Below are 23,966 nucleotides of genomic sequence, written 5' to 3'. Positions count from 1 at the left end.
AGCAGAACAGGCCTCACAGTGCATCTTACACAAATTTTACCAAAAAATAAATAAATAAATCAAGAAGGTGCAAGTGAAATCTGCTCCTTCCCATGGCACTTTATGAGGCAAACTCATGAGCCCTCCTCTACTTCAGTGGATTGTTATTGGCTGAACCTTTCCAAGAGTCCAAGGGGGAACAAATTAAAGCAACAGTTCTTTAAAAAGCCAAAGGGAATGTGTCATGTAACTGGTTTATTGTGACCAACAGTTCAGACTATATTTCCCAAGGAGTTGAAGCAACATGGAATACTCCCAAGAGTTAAGAGATTTCAACATAACTCACGCTAGTATTAATGTGGAAACTTGCTCCCTAATCCCATCAGATACACTAAGGTCATTAATCCCCAATCATGAAGACAGAATTCTCATCCACAGAGCATCCCCTTCACTCTCTCCTGTCACTGACACATTCCCTTGCATTGGAACGTGGATTCCGGTACCATCGTCCTTGTCACGGAGATAGGAAACCTGGGTACACAGTTGACTCACCAGAGATTCTGTCCAGTGCGGGGGCCTGGCACCGATCTCCCCTCTCTGTGTGCTTCCTGAGAAGAGGATGTCAGGGCTAGAATCCAGGCTCAGCCACTTAGACCAGCTGAGTCATCTACTGGATAAATCACCTGCCCCTCTGAGCCTCACTTACTTCGTCTCTAAATAGGAATAGTAACAGTACCTACCTTGGACAGCCATTCTGAAGATTAAATCCGAACACTTCTGCACAGAGCCTGATGCAGGCACTCCATCACTACTACCGTGGCCCACACTCCCGTCACCCTGTGTTCCATATATCGTCTGGGAGAAAGGAGTAGGTGAGCCAGCTGAAGACAGCTGCTATTTACAGACAACTTCATCAAGGAGATCACCAACGTGACAACAGTTCTGCAAAAGTACCACACGAGAGCGTATCGCAACCTGGCTGTCCAATTAACCCTGCCAAACCAGCTGTCACATCAGGCCTTCTCCTGGGACTACTACCCCGCTCTGTATGAATGGAACTATTTAGCACATCCATGAGATAGTCATAGCACAAACGCCCTGCCCAACTGTACTCTACACAAACACCAAAGCGTTGGCACGGGCTACCAATGACTGGCAATTCTAGAATAAACCATCTTTGGTAGACAAGATGATGGCCCCTTACAAGGTGTCCATGTCCTAATCCCCAGGACCTATGAATCTGTTAGGTTTCAAGGCAATGGGGAATGAAGCTTGCAGATAGAATTAAGGTTGCTAATCAGCTGACCTGAGGATAGGGAGATTAGGGGCGCCTGGGTGGTTCGGTGGGTTAAGCATCAGAATCTTGATTCTGGCTCAGGTCATGATCTCACGGTTCATGAGGGCCTCTGCACTGATAACGCAGACTCTGCTTGGAATTCTCTCTTGTCCTCTCTCTCTCTCTCGCTCTCAAGAATAAGTAAACATTTAAAAAGAAAAACATAGGGAGACTATCCTGGATCATCCCAGTGGATCCAATGTAAACTCAAGGGTCCTTAAAAGTGGAAGAGAAAATCAGAAGAGAGAACCAGAGAGAAGGCCGCATGAGAAGGATTCAGTCCGATGTTGCTACTCTGAAAATACAGGAAGGGGCCACAAGCCACGGACAGCCTCTCAACAGTGGAAAGGTCAAGGAAACTAGGAGCTCCAGGAGGAATGCAGCCTGCCAACATCTTCATTTTAGCGCAGCAAGGCATGCTTTGGACTTCTGACCTCTAGAACTGTAAGATAATAACTCACACTGTTTTAAACCACTCAGTTTGTGGTAATTTGGTGCAGCAGCAATGGGACACTAATGCACCATATTATCCAATCAAGATCTCTTGAGCAGAGATGACATAAACCCTTAGGGAGAACATTTTTGCAGACACTCTCCTTTACCTATGATGATTCTCGACTCCTCAGATCTTTGGGTTTTGGTTTGATGCTGGTTACCTTTATTTATCTTAGGTTAGGTCTGTCTTCACTGACTATTGTTGTGAAAAGGGAGGAGATATGGTTATTGGGATCCTGGACTGATGTTGAGGAATGAAGTATAATCCCAGATCTGCCTTATCCCAGCCCTTCAAAGGCATGCCTTCCTTCCTTCCACCCTCCTTCCTCCCTTCCCTCCTCCTCCTTCCTTCCAATCATCCATTCTCCCTTCCTTCTGTCCTCCTCTCCTCTTTTCCTTCCCTCTTCCCTCTTTCCTTCGTCTCTCCTTCTCCTTCCTTCCCTTCCCTTCCTCCCCACTTCCCCTCCTTCTCTCCTACCTTTTCTTCCCAGCTCCTTACTCCTTCCCTTTCTTCCTTCTCTCCTTTCCTTCCTTCCTTCCTCTTAGCCTCCCTTCCGCAAATAGCTATCAAACACCTAATATATATGCTACATACTGCTAGTGGCAAGGGAATACACGAATGAATAAATAGTCCTTAATCCTTACCCAGAGAGTTCATTAAAGACTTATCATCCATCTAGAGCAGCAGTTTTCAAACTTTTTTGCATCATTACCCCTATCAACAAAGGCATTTTACATCACAGTCTAAAATGCACACACACGTACCCAACTGAAACAAAATTTTACAAAACGGTGCTTAACCTTACCCAAGACCCAGACTCTATTTTCTATTCTATTTCATCCTATTCTCTTCTATTCTATCCTAAATTCTGACAATCAACCAATTAAATTGCTTTCATGACTCCATAGTAGATTACACCTCTCAGTCCAGAAAATGGCGAACTGGAAGTCTTGATATCTGTGCCTAGATGCTCATTATACAGATCCAAGAAGAGGCGTCCTCAGAAACTTCCTCAAGGCATTAGTCAACCCCAGCCCGTTCCTTCCCCCTGCCCACCACCATCCACACAGGCTGAGATGACTCAGCCTCACATTTTGATTCCAGTCATTTTGATAATAACAGTCACCCACCTCTCCCCAACTCTCTCCCAAGTATACACACACACACACACACACACACACACACACACACAATCTCATCACCCCTGGAAGGGAAGGAATGAGAGGTACTGAATGTGGAAAACTGTGACTCACTGTTCCTGTCAACCAGGTACATGGCTATAAATGTTACTCAAGTGAGATCATCATCACGAAGGGCTCAGAGCCCTGAAGAAAAGCACCTGGAGATCAAGGGCTGGGAGCTGAGGCTTCTGACTGCTCAGTTGGAACCAAGTAAGAGGAGATCCGATGCGAGGACCAGAAACACTTGAACAGAACAACCACGTGACTAAGAACATGCTATGGCTACCTCCAGTGATCACTCGGCACACACAGAAGGCTGCTGGCGAGCACGCAGGAGATCTGGGCCCAGCCCCCAGCAAGCCTACGCAGAAGGACCAGCCGGGCAGGGCTGGGCCACCATGCTTGCTGCGTCGCCACGGCCACCAGCTGCACAGGGCACGCTGTAAGGAACCACCAAGGCAGTCAGGGTACCCTTTCACGTGGGAGTGCATGATTTGCAGAGACTTTTTTGTAAAAATGGGAAATTTCACCCTCAATTACTTGTCATTCCACCTAATGACACATATTAAAGCTTATCTTTTCACGGGTTAATTTTAGACTGATACCAGTTCACGGATCACTAGTTTAGAAAAACACTACCCTGCTTGGCAAATCCAGTCCACTCCAAGAAGCAGATTCCTATGACAGAAGAGCTGGCAAGACCAGAGGCCTTTCTTTATGCCATTACTGAGGACAATGTGAAGCCTAGAGCCCCACATGTATGGTCTTTAGAGGCCATAGTCATACACAGAATCCTGACTAAGAGATGTTTTCACATTCTAATGGAAGGGGGGTCAATTTCATATATTTCTGATTCTCACTCCTGCAAGATGACCCAGGCACGTGTGCTATGTCTGAAGTACAATCCAAGGGAGAGCTCACTGTGGTACCTCAACACGCATCCTCCCCACGCCCGTGGACCCCTGCTCTCATTTCCCTTGGCCAGCCCCGACCCTGGAGTTCATCAGTGGTTCCTCTCTCGCCACTGGCTGGCTCTCCAGTCTTCTGGTCCTGCATTCCCCCAGTCCACCCTGAATGAATCAAGCCAATCATCCCCATCTACATGCCACCTCCAGTCTCCTAGGCCCTGCTGGGGAAAACCATAGAGCAGGGAACAGACTCCCCCACATGTGAATGGTCTCCAGTCCCAGAGGCTAAGGAATCCTGCCTCAGCCTTCTAGAAAGGTCCCCTTCTAGATTATAGATGCTGGCGAGAATGTGGAGAAACCGGCACCCTCCTACACTGTTGGTGGGAATGTAAGCTGGTACAGCCGCTCTGGAAAACAGTGTGGAGGTTCCTCAAAAAACTATCGATAGAACTCCCCTATGATGCAGCAATAGCACTGCTAGGGATTTACCCAAGGGATACAGAAGTGCTGATGCATAGGGGCACATGGACCCCGATGTTCACAGCAGCACTTTCAACAACAGCCAAATCATGGAAAAAGCCTAAATGTCCATCAGCTGACGAATGGATCAAGAAGATGTGGTTTATATACACAATGGAGTACTACATGGCAATGAGAAAGAATGAAATCTGGCCATTCATAGCAATGTGGATGGACCTCGAAGGTGTCATGCTAAGTGAAATAAGTCAGGCAGAGAAGGACAGTGGGGGCTGTCCAGGAAAGAAATTCGGAGTGGGTGGAAGGCAGAGTGATGAGCAGACAGAGGGCAAATGGATCCAGGGTGCTAAGTCTGGAAGGGGCACAGTGTGCTCTAGCAGTCAGTATGGTTGGAGCCAGGAAGCAAAATGGAACCTCACTTGAGGCTGGCGACGACCAGAGGCCAGACCGCCCAGGACCCCGGAACACAGGTGAGAACAGTTCCCTCTTCAGAGCAGTGAGAAGCAGGGAGTCACATGATCAGGTCTTAAACAAGGGCTCACTAAAAATGCTAATTAATGGAGCAGTGAGGCATACTTCCCTAACATGATAAAGCAGATCTAACTCAACTGAAAACTTAGCATTTATAATAGGAACTCTAGAAGCAAGACTACATGCCCACTATCGTACCTCTTTGAGGAACACACACAAGTGAGAGAAAGAAGTTGAAGATTTAAAAATCAGGAGAGAAAAAAAAGAGGTAAAATTGTTATTATTTACAGATGATATTCTCATATAGCTAAAAACCCCAAAAGAATCTATGAAGAAACTATTCAAACCATAAGAGAATTCACTAAGATGGTCGGAGCAAATTCCTACGTAGAAATCAAAGAACTTGCTTGTACACAGACAATAGCCACTTAGAAAGAGTATTAGAAGAAAAGGCCTCCATTTATAAAAGGCACAACAGAATGAAATTCTTAAGAATAAATGTAACAAGAATTGGACAAGAGTCAGAGGAAGAGAACTTAACCTGCAGAGGATACAGAGCAAGCACCTGCAAAGCCTACGGTCAGGAAGATCCAACAACATAATGATGTCAAGTCTTCCTAAATTTACCTATAAACGTCATGCCATCCCAATTAAAATAATGGGATCTTTTTTAAAATTCAGAACAATCTTATTTTAGAGTTTCTATGAAAAGATCCCTCTGGCTATAGTATGGCTACGCAGTGAAGAGCGGAAGTGGATGGGGCTGGGAGGGTGGGCCAGCGGTACAGTGGTCCCCAGTGAGAGCTAAGAGAGCTGGACCCGGGGCTTGGGGCTGGGGCGCCTGGGGCTGGAATGCAGAGAAGGGCACGTATCTGAGATATTTACTTGGTAAAATTCAGAAGACATAGTGACTGGCTAGTTGTGGGAGGTGAGAGAGAGATCTCCAATGATAGCTCCTGGTTTCCGGTTTGTATATTTAATAATTAATCAAACCTCCTGCAAATGTATCTCCTCTTTCCTCAAATCACTGCTCATGCAGTGACCTGGCCATGGGCCTAGCAGCAGCCTCAGCAAGCCCTCCAGAAAGCTTCTTAACCAGCCTGTTTGTTCATGGCAAAGAGAAATACCAATTTCGCCTTCTGACTCTGTTAATTAGGTGTTTGGCATAGATCTTTAGTGGACAGAATAGTTTCAGCTTCAGAAAGCTTGCTGACCCTTGTTCTTTTCCCTCTCTGTGCTTTTTTTTTTTTTTCTTCCCCTTGTGAGTTAAAACTGTGCTAGAAAAAAATAGGGCAATGATTATGTTTGAGTTTGACCTGAGCAGACTCAATGTTTACTTAGCTGAAGCTGGACAACATCCCCACAACATCCTGATTTTCCTATTTAACAAACAAACAATTCCTTCATGTTCAACAAGACCCCTCCCCTCTGTGGCCTGACGTTTTGTCAGTGGCTGTTTCCCTCTGAGATTTGCTTTATCTCCTGTTCAGAACTCTTCCAACATATTTTCAAGCAGAACAAAGTGAGTTTAAATATGTCACACAGTGGTCACCTCTCAAACCTCGACAGAAATGTTTTCAGTGACTGTGTTGTTTGATATGAAAAAGGAGGGTATTTGTTTTCAGTACAAGGCGTGTGTGTGTGTTCAGACTTAGGTGAAATAAGCCAGTGCTTCGGGTGGAACCAGTTCAGACTCAGCTCACCTCCAAGATCAGCCAGGTTGGAGTTTGTGCAGGGTCCACACAGAGCACCAATGAGGGGCCCGAAGCGGTGCTCTGAAACCTTGCCCGCACCAGCTGCCTGGGGGCTTAGTGCAGATCCCGAGTCTGCAGGTGGAGGTTGGGGCCCATGGACTCCTAGGAGATGTCGTCCTACGAACCCACAGACGCACGACGCATAACAAGAGGTTATTCAGACGAGGTCAGTAATGTACAGCTACATTTCTCAGAGCTAATCTGCAGGTTGCGATGCAGTCTCTTGACTTACAAAACGGAGACTTTGCCGGCATCAGTTGTCAAAGAACCTAGACTTCAGATACCTGGAGGTCAGGATACCCCCTCCCAATCTAATCCAATGTTATATTTGCTTAAAAAAATTCATACCTAGAAAATCCTGCAATACTTAATGAAGCTTCACCAATATGGATTAAATAAAAGTGAAGCTTTAATTATGAGATTAAAAAAAATACAATCGGTTTATTGCTTTCGATTTCAAAGGGTAAACAAGCTTCAGGAGTTTGAAAACTAGTTTCCTCCTTAAGGGGCGCCCGGGGGGCTCCATCAGTTAAGTGTTGGACTCGTGATTTTGGCTCAAGTCATGATTTCAAAGTTTGTGAGATCGAGCCCCTGCTTGGGATTCTCTCTCCCTCTTTCTTTGCCCCTCCCCCCCCACATAAATAAACATTTAAAAACAAAACCAAAAACCATGCTTTCCAGTGAGCTTCATTTAACCCGTTTTTGAGGTAGAAAAACTAAGATTCAAAGCTACATGAAAAGTTGATTAGAATTCAAGGTCAATGCCATATTCAGGCCCTTATTAAAGTAAGGACTGTCGACGGCAATAAATTCTACCCACTCAAGTACCAGCTGCCTTGAGGGAAGGTATGTGTGTCTCCTGACAAACACATAAGCTCACATTCTAGTTGTCTGGCCTTGGAAAACATTTTCCTTATCAACTGAAAAGTAGAATGCATACAAAAGAGTGCATTAACTGCTTTTTTTAAAAAAGAGGGGAAGTAAGGTGCACACATTTACGCTGTTTTTCCTGTAACTACACAGATCAGAGCTCCAGAAAACAAAAGGCTATCAGGGTGGTCATATTATGAAAAGAGCTACTCTGTTTTACAAGGAACTGTGCAAAATACAGAATAAAAAGGTACAAAAATAAAAATGCAAAAAACAAAAAGAAGCACAGAATAGGTCTGTGCAAATGCTTTACACATACTCTTTTCCTGTTCCTGGTTATTAGGAATAGGGCTGGCCCTGCCTGTCCTGACAAGGGGGAGGGACCTTAAAAACACAAGACCTCTTTAAAAATCATGAAATGAAAACGGAATTTATAGTATACCAAATATTAATGACCCATGAGAAATTCTCGGTGAACTTGGGTTTTAAGACTAGTCACCGTCCACTGACTACCTTCCCAGCACACAGGCAGAGCTAACCACTTCCTTGGGAAATGCTGCACCAGATGATAAATGAGTTTAGCTCCACAAGGACAAACTGGTTCCCTTTAATTAATTTAAATCTGGGATGGACGGGGTGGAGGCACAGAATCCAGAAATCAAGATGGAGTTTTTAGAAGTCTAGAATATTCACTGGACAGGTATGGGCCACATCTGGCATAGAAAAAACACAGGTTTTTTGTTTTTTGTTTTTTATTTTTCATTTTTGCTTCTCAGGTAATGCTTGGACCGATGTCATTTATCTTCACAACATGGAGCTTCCTGACATTTCACCCTCATCCCTTCTTCCTATGCTATTGTTATCCCTTGAATTAAGAAAGCTGGATGAATTGTATCTGGAGAGGGAACCTCCCCGTGCCTGGAAAATGCTCTTCCTACAAGGCTGCAGTGTGACCGCTGGGAAGGCCCCTGTGCTGGCCCCGATGCCTGGGTTTGAGTTACTCCCGGCTCTCATCCATTTCCTTACCTGCACAGTGGAAATCAGCTACTGGCCCCCGGGAGTTGCCTTTATGAGGCCCCGAAGCCCAGAAGAGGTTCAATGAATGCTGAATGAATGAATTCTCAGATGAGGTAATTATGTCAAACATATAACCCAGATGTTACTTATCATTCTTTTCATACTTTTCCATCAAGGCTCTCAAAGCACACAGTACTCCAACAATTTACAGTTCACTGAGCAGACAGTTGCTTGTATCTTGACGTCACTTTGAGACTCAAGTTTGTGGTATAAAGTCTTAATTTCCACCCTGGGCTCAGCAATTAAGAGCAGCAATAACAACAGTGGGAAAATTGTGATGGTCGGTGTTTGACACTAGGCATTTGTCACAACCCACAGACTTGTGCATCACAAACGGTGAACCCTAGCATACACGGCAGACTTTACTTAAAAATAATGCATCAGGATAGGTTGGTTGGTTGATCAGTTGTAACAACTGTACCGCACTACCATCGAGGTCAAGGCTAGGAGGGGCAATCCCAGGAGGAAGGAGCCATTAACATCAAAGCCCCTTATCTTTGCCCACCTGGGGAGCCCACAGCCCCTAAGCAGAGAAATACTTGATCGTCCAGCCCTGTCCCAAGCCTGCTGCTCCACAAAATGGCCTCCGTGTCCATGAGAACGCTTTAGATTTAGCACAAGAACTATACTACATATCACATTCTAGCATTTTCGTGTTCAGTTACTCAAATTCCTCAATGGCGCACTGCAGCGATCTCTTCACTGGCGGCCTCCCAGCACTTCCATCTTGGGCCATGCATGTGGGGGCCTCTCTGACAGGGAAACACACACCTATTGAATTCTTTGGACACAGTCTCTTTGAAGACATTTGGCAGACCATTCACTCACTAAAATGCTTCTGAACTGTTCTGTGTTGGGAGGTAGGGCAGGGGGGTGGAGAGCGGGACCTGGTTCTCTGTTGTTCACCGTGGAGTAAGCAGGTGCACACAAAGTCACAAAACACTATAATCATTCAAAAGCCCCTTTCTGCCCTCAAGATATGAACAAGTCCTGTCCACCTGTGGTTGCAAACCATAGTTTTTAAACCTACCATTTTCCCCCGACTGCCTTGGTCATCCCTGCTAGACAAAGGGCATGCACACCTGTGTCACGCTTCATAAACACTGTCCAAAAAGCAAAGTACAACATGCTCAGCCTACAGACCATAGCCTTGACCCAAGTACCATCCTCCTCTATCAGGCAAGGTTGTCCCTTCAACAGAGCACCCAGCTTCGGGAGGGACACACATGGAGAAGGAGGGACACTTGTCTAGCCAGCTGGATGAGCCGAATCAACCCTGGTGATCAATGGGGTGACAGATGTCACAGCCAGATCGCCCTCACATCCTAAACCGCAAATTTTAAAGTTTAGCTTGAAAATTGCTATCCCAGTAACCCCAAATATGGGACTTTGTCCTTTTAGTAGCTATGAAATTTGACCTCCCAACATATATTCCACCCCTGGCCCAGGAGTGGTTTCAGAACAGGTCACAGGACACGCTAGGGCATCTTCTGGGAAGGCCATGCAGAAAGCCAAGCTCTCAATTTCCCCCTGGATGTTGTCAGGTCTGACGTACCCCCTAGAGTCAGTGCAGCCAACCCCGGACCTCGTGGAGAGCAAGTGCAAGGGAGGAAATGGGCTGTGCCCTTGAGACTCACTGAGCTCATGAACCAAGACACCTTGGGCTTCTCCTGTAGAGACAATGTCTTTATCATATAAACCAATGCAAGTTATCATTCTCTGTAACTTACAAGTGATCTTATACAAGTCATCTTATACAACCCTACAGATAAAGTCTTACATTTATGCCAACATGCATGTACAATAATGTTTACTGCCACCTACGTAAAAGTAGCTAAAACCTGGAAACCCAGAAGTCCATCCTGGCTAAGGAAATCATGGTCCATTCCTACCATGCAATACTATGCAGCCTCTAAAAGAGAGGGTCTCTGTATATGGTGATGGGTGAAGGCAGCCAAGGTATATGATTAGTTGACAAAAACAAGGTACAGAGTGCCGTACATGGCATGATCTCATTTCCATAAAATATATACATACATATATATGTGTGTGTGTGTGTGTATGCACAGATACACACACTTACATATAGGTTTCTGGAAGGACACTATAAAACTAGTAACAGTTGGGGTGCCTGGGTGGCTCAGTTGGTAAGCATCTGATTCTTAATTTTGGCTCAGGTCATAATCTCACAGTTCATGGGATCAAGTGCCTCATGGGGCTCTGTGCTGACAGCTTGGAGCCTGCTTAGGATTCTCTCCCTCTCTCTGCCCCTTCACTGCTTGCTCACTCTCTCTCAAAAATAAATAAACGTTTAAAAAAAAACTGGTAATGGTTATAAGTGAGGGCTGAGCAGCAAACAGGAGGGATGCTAGTTTGTCCTTAATAGCCTCTGGGCTGTTTGAATTTTTAGCACAGCGTGAATTATGCTTATAATTTCTTAAATCAAGATGAAAGATACTTTCAAAAAGTCCAAAAAAACTCAATCAGACAAACCACAGAAATTTAAATGGAAAATATACATTTAAAAAAACAACTGCCTGGACATTCATCCAAATCAGACTTTACGTAAGACTTGAAGGTTAGCCACAGAAAAATGTTAGCTTTTTAGCCTTCTTGCCCCATTATAGCCTTATAATCTTTCTAGCTACTGGCTGTCAGAATAAATTAGGGAACTACAAACTCATTTTCATATAGCCAAAACAAACTTAAAAGATACAGTCCAAATGCATGCATACATACTTCAAAGCCGAATACAACGCTTTCCAGTGACCCACACCTCTGTGAGTCTCCATGAAACTACACTTACACATTAGTGTGAGAATAACTGTAAGAAAATCCAGGTTTCATCTTTGCAGACTTACTTTTGGAGCCCAGTCATATGAGGCACTTACAACTACATTCACTTACTCAGCACAGATACCAATTTTGCATTACCCTCCCGTAGAGCTATTAAAAAGGAGCCAGGGATTTAACTCACTACTAAAAAGTAGTCCTGTCCCGACGTGGAATAACATTCCAGAAATGCTGTGCTTTCAAGAGGCTCTGGCCCCCACTTCGTAGGAGACTTTCCAGACTTTCTCATCAGCCTCATGGATCAGGAGAATTTCTCTCATCTCCTTCAACACTATAGCCAGTCTCCAGAGCTTGATTCCATGCCTTTCATGGGGTTCACCTCCTCCCCAGGGCCAGCACCCACCCCAGCACATCCCTATTTCAGCTCTCTCCAGTACTGACTGCGCTGTTCATTTGTCTGCATCTCCATCCCCTTCCACTGCCCCACACTGGTCCATTGGGGGCCAGCACTTGCTTTGCTCCCTGTGGTGTCCCTGGAACCTGGCACAGTGTGTGGCATTTTGGAGAGAGAGCAATCTGTAACAGGATTCTGATACTGCCCCTCACAAGCCCGAGTAACCTTGGACAAGCTCCTGTGTCACTCTGACCCAGGGTGTCCGCATTTACCAAATGGAGGTAATCCTATGTTGTTTACAGCTGGTCCCACGGAAGCGGGTAGTCAAAGTCATAAATTGTGATAATAATAGATGCTCAATGAATAAATCAGTCTGCAGAGTCCCGTCACCTGGTACAGCTGGGCTCGCCCAATGGTACCATCACAGAAATACGTAATCCACTCTGAAGGGGCTTTACACAAATGGTCCAGGTCACGTGGTAAGCAGAAGACCTACGGCCCAGCCTTGCTGAAGGTCCTACCTTCTGCATAACACCCTGGCTCTCCCACATGGATCCCCGTAGAGTTCTAGTCTCCGCCCTCTGGAACAGGACCTCTGCAGGCTCCGGGGATGTGCAAGGGAGCGGAAGGGCAAACACAGGAGACCCACGTTCTCTGGACAGCACATCCCACTCTGCATGTAGCTCAGAACAGTTTTTGCTTTTCCTTTCATTGGTTTTATAGTCAAAATCCTCACTAGCTTCCCTAGCAATCATCAGAGAGCTGTGCCTGGGCCTTGAAGAAGCTCATTTGAAAACTCCTTCCCCCAAACCCTTCCCCGCTCTTGTTCCAACCGAAATTATTTAGCTTATAGGCCCTTTGAAAATAGAAGGAACAATCTGAAAACTCTTCTTGGGTCCTTCTGGATCAATGATTTCCACACCAGAAAAGGCAGGCAGGGCTGTACTGACATACAAGAGTGACCTACTTTACGGCTTTATATAGGTTCACTGTGCGAAGGGCTGACCTGACTCCTGACAGTACCTTTGATCCAAGAAAAATAAACAGTTCTGAAAACTTGAAAACATATGCCTAAATACATACAGGAAAAAAACTCTCCCAAGGAAACAAGACTGTTTTTAACGTTAAGGAGGGAAGAGGGCTCGGGAAGAGTGAAATGCAATAGCAAAACACACTTCCTTTTAACCACAGTGTCATCCGCCCCCGGCGGGGGCCTCCGTCTCAGCCTCTGCGCCCACAGCTGGGTGGCTCCCTGGGGACCCGGAACTGCCTCTCAGCCTGGCGTCGGCATCTCAAATGCTGAGCAAGAAAGTATGCTGTCTTGGTAATTTTTCAGGATAGAGAACTAGACCTCCCTTGGAGTTCTTCCTCCTACCAAATTTTCTTTTTAATCAAAATAGAAAATATTTTGAACCGAAAAGTGAAAGTGTGACATCTTCAAGCATATGCACGCAGAGCGATGTTAACGAAATGGCAACAGAGGCCCCAGCCTCTGTCCTCACTCAAAGATGGACAATTGCACAGCTACCCATGAACAAAAACAGCCCTGGGAGGGCTCTGGGGTCCTCTTAAATTTCAGCAACACAGGAGACCAAAAAAAAAAAAAAAAAAAAAAAAACACCTGAGAAAAACTGCATAGGAAGAGAAGGAAACGCAGCCGCCTCTGCGGCCCGCTCCATCCCTGGGCTCACACCGCTCTGAGCCGCGGGGAGATCTCCCATGGGGTGCCCCGACCAGGGAAGGGTGTCGCCAACTTTTAACCTGTCCCACACAGCTGATTTTTAAAATTGGGCATCATAGTCATGAGTTCTTTTCTCATAAGCTTTTCTCTCATGACGTGTATCCCTAAAAAAAAAAAATAGTCCTAATATTACCCAATTACCATTCTTTATTCAATATGCATGTTGGCTGGTTCTGTTCATTCTTTCTAGAACGCTACCCTATTCTTCCTGCCTCTATCAGTTCATCTGAGCATGGCGAGTTTTTTCAGTGCTTTCCGGTCCCTTGCAAAGCTCTTCGATAAACTGGCCATGAAGACGGTAGCAATGAATGGCTACTACATTGCTGACTAACATCTCGTAAAGCTATCTAGAGCCTAGCACAGACCAGAACATAGGAGGCCTTTAAAAAATGTAACAGTAGTGATTGACTGAAGGGTGTATTAATTGGAGGTCTGGACGAGTCCGAAGTATTACTGGCATCATTTGACCGTATGTGGGGCCAGCCCGGCACCCCACCTTCTCTGCCAACATCATGCTATTATCCTTTCTGTGTATTCTGGCCTTCAGGTCCTTGAATTCCCGTAAGATTTTAGTGCTAAAACTAGAGAACCAAACAAAAGTACAAGAGAGATGGGAGACCAATTGAATATTATCAAAACATCTAGAAAACATGTGGTTCTGATAGGAAGAATGAAAAGAATTCAGGACTCGGGTCAGGAAGTTCAGAGATTTGTGAACAAGCTGCAAACTTGAACCAGAGGGTGCGGAACTGAGTCTTCCCAAATAGGACATTAAAAATGGAAAGATGTTAATAGGGAACCTGGAAAAAAATAATTTTAGGGGTAGTTGGAATATGGTAATAAAGATATGTTTATTATTTTTTATAATTTTTAAATGCTTATTTATTTTTGAGACAGAGAGAGACAGAAAGTGAGCAGGGGAGGGGCAGAGAGAGAGGGAGACACAGAATCCAAAGCAGGCTCCAGGCTCTGAGCTGTCAGCACAGAACCTGACATGGGGCTAGAACCCACAAACTGTGAGATCATGACCTGAGCTAAAGTCGGATGCTTAACCGACTGAGCCATCCAGGCACCCCAAGAAATATTTGCTTAAAACAAAAACAAACAAAGAGAAAAATGGAAAGGAATTGGGAAAGAATTTCATAAGGCTGTCACTTGAAATCAGAAGCAACATCACCAACTGAATGGTATGGACGCTGAGTACTCTCTGACACCACAGTCTGTAAAGGGCTCCACGTGTCCACCGGTGGCTTGCGTAGAATCATCCTCACACAGTCCGTGGGCCTCTCAGCCTGGACAGAAGTCTCAGGCTCCAAACAGCCCAGAGAGCCGGTCAGCATCTCACTGTCCTATGTCGTCCTCCTGGAGTCTCAAACTGCTGCCTTAACACTTCCCAGGGGACTCCCCACCTCCCCCAGCAGAGCAAGAAGCAATGCAAAATACCCATCTGGGTTTTCATTCCGAAGGTGGGAGGGGCAGAACTGGCTTGCGATCTGGCTCCAGCAACCAAAGATGCCGGCCGGCCTAATTTTAGAGATTCTCAGATCATCAGGGCTGGAGGAGAGCTTAGAGGTCCACTCAGCAATGTTTACAAAGAAAGTAGAGCCCAGAGAGGGAAGGGGAGCTGGCCAAAGGCACACAGCAGCCGAGCTAGGATTAGGGCCCAGTGCTTTCTCCATGAACCTATGAGGCTTTCATATGACCGAGTGTCTAAATTCGCTTTGGATTTTACTCTCAGAGAATCAGGTCAAACACCCAGAGTTCTGTGTCCTGTGCCTGCCATCTGACTTCTCAAATAAACTTTACGCTTTCTCCCTTTCATGTAATAAAGCAAGACACACAGCTCCAAGTTCTGTCATGTTGACAAGCCCAGGTCTTCGGTTCTTGGAAATCAATGGGCCAATCAAGGTAGTTGGCACTTTCTGCCCAAGGTGGTGACTTTTCCTCATGCAATCAAATGAGCCCAGGCAAACAAGAGTGCAGCCTCAGTTTCCACCAAGACCCTTGCCAACAGCAGCTGAGGGTCCCGGTTGCCACAATGTGCAGAACGTGCAGAGAATTCATTCCCAGTAGAAGATTCCAGCAGGTGCGAGGGACATTCAGCCTCTGCTCCAGGTTCATTTAAAGCTCAGCAGTGACCCCCTCCTGCAGGCTCTGCTGGTGGGGACCCTGGGCCGGTGGGCAGAAGGGTAACTGGCTGAAAACGGATGTCTGTCCTCAGTGTTCAGTGCTCTTGTCAATCATCTGAAATGGTTGAACACATTCCTTTTTTTTCTTTTTCTCATGTCCTCCTTCCTCGCTAAACAGTGTTAGCATTTAGTGTTTAAAGATAATAGCTATGAAGTTTAATTTTGTCTAATGCATCATCATCAATGTTTATGCTTCAGGAAATACTGTTTATTTACGGAAGTCCCTGAAAAATCCCGGGATGTTTTCCTCATATGCAGTGGGGTCTGTGGTACTAAATCTGAAACACTGATCTCATTATCCAGGCTGATATCCAGAGAGGTCAAATGAGAACATTGGAAATTTGAAAGTAAACCTTTTGACCACAGTCAGCTACATTCTGGACTTTGATATTTAGAACATGCCTTCCCCCAGACTCCCCCATAGGCCACATGGAGAAATATCCCTCATCCCAAAGCCAAGCCCTCCACCTGGGCTGTGGGTCCCACCCGCTCCTGCCCTCTCAGGAACTCTACCTAGTCAAATAAACGGACTTTCTCTTAGCGTCAACCAGATCTTTGTAGATTTACTTAGGTGTCTACTGTTTTAAAGAAAAAGGCCTCCCAGCCTCATAACTTCTAGCTGCTGCTCTGTAGCTATTCCTTCATGGTCAAACTTTTTTTTTTTATGTCTTTATTTTATTTTGAGAGAGAGAGACAGAGAGTGAGTGGGGGAGGGGCAGAGAGAGAGAGGGAGACACAGAACGTGAAGCAGGCTCCAGGCTCTGGGCTATCAGCACAGAGCCTGATGCAGGGCTCGAACCCACGGACCGTGAGATCATGACCTGAGCTGAAGTTGGACACTTAACCAACTGAGCCACCCAGGCAACCCTGGCCAAACTTAAAGAGTTCGTGGCTTCCTGGCTGCCACTCATTCCTCAGCTCACTCCAATCTGGTGCCTCTACCACAACAGCCCCTGTCGAGGTCCCCAATGACCTCTATGTCACCGAATCCAGCAGTCCTTTTTAGCGATGGCATTCAGTTCTGTCGACCAATGCCCTCGAAAGACTCTTCCTTTGTCTGTGCCCCGACTGCAGCCCCTCCGTGTTCGCCCCCTCCCTCTCAGTCCCATCTCAATGTCTGCGACAGCCTCCTCTGCCCAGCCCCCACATGTCCCCGGAGGCCTCTCCTTCATATAAACTCTCTCCTTAGATGTTAATGCCTACCTGTAATATACAGATAACTCACAAGGTCAGAGAGAGGAGCCTCGAACTCAGCAAGTCCAAGCAAGTCCTCACTCGCTCTCTTTCCTCCCCCGCCCCCATCCACCCATTCAGTACTATAAACCGAGAACCTACGAGTGTCCATGACCCTTCCCTGTCCTTCATCTCCACCCTGATACCCAGCCTGATCACATCGGCTGCATCTTCTCTATGACTTCTCTCACTCTGTCCAACTCTCACCGTCTCTGCCGCCACACCTGCTCCATGCACAACCGGGTTTTCCTCAACAGGCTCCTAATTCTAACCCCCCAGCCCTGCCCCCTCTAATCGGCTCTCCACCCTTAAACCAGAGTCACCATCTGTCTGCCACCTACCTAAAAGTCCTGCTCAACCACATTATTTTTTTTTTTTAATACTGACTTATTTTGGGAAGAGTGCAAGGGGGGTAGGGGCAGAGAGGAGGACAGAGGATCCCAAGTAGGCTCTGGGCTGACAGGCTGATAGCAGTGAACCTGTTGCGGGGCTCGAACCCATGAACCATGAGATCACGACCTGAACTGACAGATGCTAAACTGACGGAGCTCCCGAGGTGCCCCTCAACCACCTTCTTTCAGTGCTATCAGGAGAGCTCTCCCCTCCTCCCCAACTTTGCCTGCTTAATTCCTCCTCACTCTTTAGACGTCAGCTCCCTGAGGAAGCCTGCCCTGGCCTGTCCCCCACCAGCACACGAGATAGCGTCACTACACTCTCTTAACACTGTACGCTTGGCTTTTATTAGAGTTCTGCACGAATCTAATTTTACATTTTCTCATGTGATTTTCTGGGGATATCTTCTCCCATCCTCACTCCTGTGAATTTCCCACACCTCCTCCTACAGGGAGGACAATGGACCAAGGAAAGCTCCACCTGTGGCCCTTGGAAATCTGTCTCAATGTGTGTGCACGTTGGAGGCCACGGCTGCTGGGGGACCACCTAGTCAATGACTGAACGCAACAAAAATACTAAGACAGACCGGTTCCTCTGGCTTTGTCTCAGGGACTCTGGCTTTGTCCTCTGACTTTGACTCCAGGCCTCCCAAACCGCCTTGCCAAACCTCCCCAAACCACACGGGACGCTTCCACACAAACTTCTCTCCCTCTCACCTTCACTAGGGCTCAGACCTGCATGGTCCAAAGGCCCTCCCCAAGCTTCCAGCTTCCTCTGCATTTTCTTCCCTATTAGGGCATTTCCCCTAATAAAATCTTTGCACATCTGATCCCATTGAATCTGCTTCTCCAAAGACCCAAACTAACAAAACCCTCCAACTATAAGCCCCATCAGAGCTGTGACCTTAACTGTTTTGGTTCCCAGTCAATTTCCAACACCTGATGAAGTAACACCAAATGGATGTTCGTGGGGTAAATGAATCAATTAATACATCATGTTTGAAGGAACCTAGAATACAGACATCCAAAATCTCTTGCTGGTTTTACACCCCCTTTACTTAGTGCCACCTGCATCCATATACACTACAGAGTACACTCTCAAAGCAGGCACTGATGTAGGGCACATTCCTTATGCTTGCCTTTCCGTGGAGGAAGGAACACAGTGGCATGTAATGGACAGATGACCTGTCACCCAGAGCGAGACTGAGACACTGTCACTGGTGGAGCCCTCAGTACAGGGACACAGTTTATGGAAAAAGCAAAGAATACTTTGTGGGTAGAGAAGAGTTTTGAGGCTCCATGGAGACATGCTTTAGACAGAAAAAGACATTTTAGAAAATGCAGTGTAGAAAGCTGTTCAGCACCCACACATCCTTCCCACTAAGTATTTGAATGTGAGAAATTTTTGGCTGCCTTCTGATTTAAAAAGATGCTCTAAAAGAGAGATACCTAAAAAAGAAAAAGAAAATCATCATCCTGAAAGAGCACTGTCTGTTGCTTCAGGTAATTTTAAAACTACGAAATAAGAAATTCCCCTTCCTGAGGCAAATTGTCGAAGGCAGTGGTGACATCATACCACTCACCGTGGAGCGGTAAAACACAGAAAGCGTGGGCACCTGTTCGATGCCACATGAAATGAGGGGATGAGGAAGGGCGCTGTTCGTCAGCTTTCTCTGTACATACAGATCTTTAGTGGCTTGTCGTGAACAAAACTTTGGTATTTTAGAGAGTTGTACTCCACATGTTTGAGGTCCTAAAGATGAAGTCTTGACCTGATAGGCAGAGAGACCAGGAGAATCATCTCCTGCACTAGGCTCCCGCGTGCCCTCTGCTTCTACACAGATATAATGATGCGCAGGTATATATGCCGGGCTCCATTCTCAGCACTCGCAAGGGCTTACCTCGCTCCCTCACTCGGTGTCACCTTGCCTTCCTGGGTTGTATTCCTCGAGTCCGCTTCCATCTGTCATTCGGAAGTAGGAACTAACCACCTTTTGCTTTGGTGGCAATCCCAAACAGTTTAACCCCATTGGCTCTCTCAAACACATATACTTGAAAGCTGTTATATCTGTTGCCCTTTTTCTTCCCTATCGATCTTATTTTTCAAGTCTTTATACACACAGGTGCTCTCCCTGAAAGCTACTCCCAGAACTTCCAGTGTGAGACGTGACCCACTGTCCCGCTCTGACTCTGAGCTGCGTGTCTCCCTGGACTCTCTCCCCTCCCCCGATGGGCTGTGGTGATCCTCTTCATTCCCCAGTTTACCAAAGTCACTGGAGCTGCGTCAGCATTTCCGCCTGAACCCCCAGGCCGAGGAACTCCCATTCCAAAGAGTGTTTCATCTCCTAGTCACTGATAAATACTCAGCAGACTTCAGAGCCACTGATCCTCCTTCGCCCCTTCCCAGTGCCTCGGAGCCCCCCCTCACCGCCCACCCCCCAGGAACCAGTTGCACACACATCCAAAGACCGTGCAGTTTCAACCAGTAGGTGCACATCCCAGGCATCCGGAACGTTCTTTCTCACCTTTTATTTTGAAGAAGTTACGGACTCAAAAAAAAAGTTGTAAAAACAATGCAAAGAGCGTTCAACCTTTTCACTGTTCTCTTCTTTCATTTTCCAACCTTAATCTTCTCTGCGCATATCTTATTTTCTGAGTAAGAATGTACCCATCATTCAACCTGTGCCAGCAGTGATACCACAGAAAACTAAAAGAAGCCATTTGGCACAGTGCAATGAACTAAATCATGGGCCTTACCAACACTGTACCATTTTCCACATGCATTCCTTTATTTGATGCATCTGTGTATAATTTTACGACATTTTATCACATATATGATTAACCAAGATACAGAACTGCCCAGCAGCACAAAGGAAGTGCTGGCATTACCGGTAACAGTCACGCCAGGTCCCTAGCCCCGTACAACCAGGGTCCCGTCTCCGTCTCTACAATGTCATCATTTTAAGAATCGTCCATATTAGGGGCACCTGGGAGGCTCAGTCAGTTAACCATCTGACTTCGGCTCAGGTCACAATCTCATGGTTCATGAGTTCGACCCCTTGGGAGTCTCTCTCTCTCTCTTTCTTCTCTCAACATAAATAAATACACTTAAAAAAAAGAACCTTACATAGTAAATGGCATCCCCCAGTATATAATCCTTGGAGACTAGCTTTCAACAAACAGCATCTCCTGCACTTTATCACCCTCCCACCACCCAACCCAAGCCTGGGATTCTAATTCACTACATCTAAGGTAGGACCCCAAAGATGACTGTTTAAAAAGCTTCCCAGGACTCCTTATCAACTGTAGTGGGCAGGCCACTGGCCTGCACCCTTCCCTCCAGCCAATGGATGACTGAGGCGTTAAAGATGGAATCAAACTCCTTGCTCAACACAGGTTAACACTAGAGCCGTTACATCTTTCATCTGCACATCCCACAGGCTTCCCAGAGAACCGGCTTAGCCCAACACGACAACGTCCTCAGGAAATTGCATTAACTCTTACTTCGTAGCCTGTTCTTTCTAAGGCGCCTGAGAAATGAGTGTGTGATGAGCTGCTTCTTTGTTCTTCGACGCTAGTTCTGGCCTGAAGATCTGAGAGCTTCTGTCCATAAATGCTTGTTTTCTTCAAGCAGAACACGCCACCACAACCCTGTCAGTTTCCGGGGACAGGCAGCCCTCTGCCCACCCAGCACTGAAGTGACGTGGCCCTTTCTGCCCTTCTTTGCTTTCCCATCTTCAGGCGAAGGCGGTGATGAAATAAGTATGACACATTTCCTGGCTGCCTTCTGGCTGACCTTTGGGACGTAGCATGACCCTCGGCAGACATGAGGAGCACCCCAGTGCAGCGGGCAGGCTCTGGGCACAGGCAGAAGCCGCCGTGAAGGGCCCCTGGGAAGTGCGAACCAGCCAGCCCAACTTGACAGGTGCCGGACCGCCTCCCAGAGCAGCTGCCGGTGGCAGAGGCCACCACACCCGCAGGGTACAGGAGCCCACAGGGAAAGTGTCATGGCGCAAGGGCCAAGGGTAAGAAGAGGACGGAGTGCCACACTCGGTTCCCTGAACGAGGGAGCTCCGAGCGGGCAGAGGCGGGCTGTTTCCTTCCCCGCCGGACTCCACTGCTTGACTCACTGGGGGCCGACACGTACCTGTTAAGGGAGCACCGGGCCCCAGGTCCCCTCAGAGAACACTACCTGTGCTGCTCCCACAGAAAGGAGCCACCAAGTGAGGCATGACGGGGCGTAGCCAGCCGCTTGCTCCCCTCTGGAAGGCGGGTCCAATCAGAGCCTCCAGAACCAAATACCTGATGCAGGGTCACATCAATGCCACAGAGCCCCCAACCCCCACACCCCACCCAGCCCAGCCTTAGATGGCGGCACCTGCACCTTCCGCATGGATTCAACACACCCACCTCCCAGGGACTCAGGGGCAGAGAGTGCTAGCTGTTCCTCAAAACTGCTCGCTCTTCTTGTGTAATAACAAGGTTTAGGAGGTCATGCGCAAGTGCAGGGTAGAGAGTCGTTGCCAGTGGCCTTTGCAGCGAGGTGGGACCACGGCTTGGCAAAGGGGGTGCAAGTGGGACGCCATGCGTCCCTCTCAAGGAGGCGGCCGGGGCTCCTTTCTGCCCCTTCTCCTCTCTTTCCATCCTCGTGCCTGGCACTCCGATGCAGGAGCCAGTGCTCTGGCTGCCACAGTAATCACAAGCACAAGAGGAAGGAAGGCGTGAGCGGGGAGAAGCCTGGCTCTCTGAGGACCCTGTGGGACAGAGCCACCACGCCAGCCTGCACTGCCCAGCTCTGACCTTGTCTGTGGGAGAAACACAAATCTTGTCTTGATTAAGCCGCTGTTATTTCGGGGGTTTTCTATCACCCACAACAAACCTAGCCCTAGCTAAAGCTGACGTCCCCACACAGCACATCTGGCCCCCAGCATGACTTCATGAAGATCTGCCATCATTACTCCATCTGACTCCCTCTTGGGCCTATTTCTACACTTGACCTTTTTCATTTCTCAAAGAGTTTCACATTTCCTAGCAACATGATGGCACTTGCAGGAGAAGAGAGGACTCACACAAAAACCACCTGCTTTCTGATTATTTGAACCCTCAGAAGCAAACGAGGAGTTTACTTAGCCAAGTGGCCCACCTGACCCAAGTTTGTTTAGCGCTCAGTTCACACGTCATCCTACTCAACCCTGAAATAAATATGGATGTGGGGACAGGGCAAACAAGTGCCTGTCCCCATCAAACTGTAATTAAACAAACACTTAGGCACCTGTTTTGCCTTTCTCAAAAGGGAAGGCACACCAATTTCATCATAGTCACGTGGCCAAAGCACCAACAGTAATGTTCAAAGTAATGTCCACCTTTCTTGTGCTTCTACTTGAGGGCCGAGGCAGCTACCATGTCGTCTCAGGTGGAAACCGATGTGGTGTGGGCAGGGTAAGACAACTATTTGAGGAACCGAATTTCACGATGGGAAGACCACTAAGGGTAAATTTTTGTTACAGGATATTTCTGGGAAGTTTTCTTCCATCCAGTCAATCTTGGCTTACTGAAGGCCAGTAAAACCTGGGAAGAATACAAAATGGCTGGCCCATTAGCTGAATGACGCCTATGAAGCAAAGGCTCCCTATCCCGAGACCACTCTGGGCCACTGCCCACACAGAGCAAGTGCAGGGCAGCAGAAGGCAAGTCACCATCCGGGATGGGGTTTCAGGGCAACCTGGACATGTGGAGCTGGTGCGCTGGGCTGAGGTCCACGAGGGATGAGAACAGCTCCACAGCCTTGTGGCCTGAGTTCACATCCTTGTGCGGTAGGTGCCCACCCTGAGCCACAAGAGCTGCCTACATTGTAGGGCCACTTGTTAAGGACTAATGATAGACACCAAAATTGCTGGCCCATAATGGGTGTGCACTGCATTTATGGAAATGCTATTCTATATCCAGGGCATTGCTAATCCAAGGTTGAGAACGGCACTGCTACATTGAGAAGCCAATACATATATCAACACCTGATATCCCAGTATCTGACAAGCAGGACTCTCTCCTTTCTCCCTGCCTCCTTTTTCAAATGGCAGACAGGCACAGGCTTTTCTGCATTTCAGGCAGGTAGCTTGGTGGGCACTCAGCATTGCCAGAAAACTGGAGAGAGAAAAGGATTAGAGAAATATGAAGCAGGGCTACATGTTCAGTTGCACAGTTTGTGCACTGAACCAGGGCATTACAATTAAGGGGCACTATTTACCTTGTAGACAACATGGAATTATGCCTTTATTTTGAAAGTCTTCCAACAGAGAGAAATGTCTTTGTTTTAATAAAAGTATTTATATCATGACAATTATCGGACAGCTGGAGATAAACTATCATGAAGAAGGAGTGACTTTCTCAAATCTACACAAAGGTGCCATATAAGCAAGTGATGGAGCAATCAGGAGTCTGCTGGGGGCCCCCTGGCTCGCAGAGATATTCCTTCTGAGTCTGGCAATGTGCCCTCTCCTAACTCAGCAGGACAAATGCCATCTAATTCTTGGAGCAAAATTTTTCTGAAATCATATTCGACCAAAGGCATATTAATTCAATGTCCTACACTGTCACCTTCATAAACTCAACATGATAACTATGATCCCACTTACAGCAATCAGTGGGTCAGGAAAGGCCAGACAGATACGTGGGTCC

At 46.9% G+C, this 23,966-nt stretch overlaps 1 protein-coding gene and 1 long non-coding RNA gene across 6 annotated transcripts in view; one reads left to right on the top strand and one right to left on the bottom strand.

The window, feature by feature from the left end:
• ZDHHC14 (zinc finger DHHC-type containing 14) overlaps window positions 1-23,966 on the bottom strand; it is a 271,981-nt gene that overhangs the window by 226,753 nt on the left and 21,262 nt on the right. The gene's annotated exons all lie outside the window — the stretch shown is intronic.
• LOC115295850 lies at window positions 6,558-8,620 on the top strand. The gene is made up of 2 exons (XR_003910605.1): window positions 6,558-6,768; window positions 8,249-8,620. It is a non-coding gene; the product is annotated as an uncharacterized LOC115295850 (long non-coding RNA).

This window comes from Suricata suricatta, chromosome 7, assembly GCF_006229205.1.
Source record: "Suricata suricatta isolate VVHF042 chromosome 7, meerkat_22Aug2017_6uvM2_HiC, whole genome shotgun sequence".
Taxonomy (NCBI): Eukaryota; Metazoa; Chordata; class Mammalia; order Carnivora; family Herpestidae; genus Suricata; species Suricata suricatta.
Note: the sequence above shows the minus strand (reverse complement) of the source record. Positions and strands in the feature narration are given on the sequence as shown.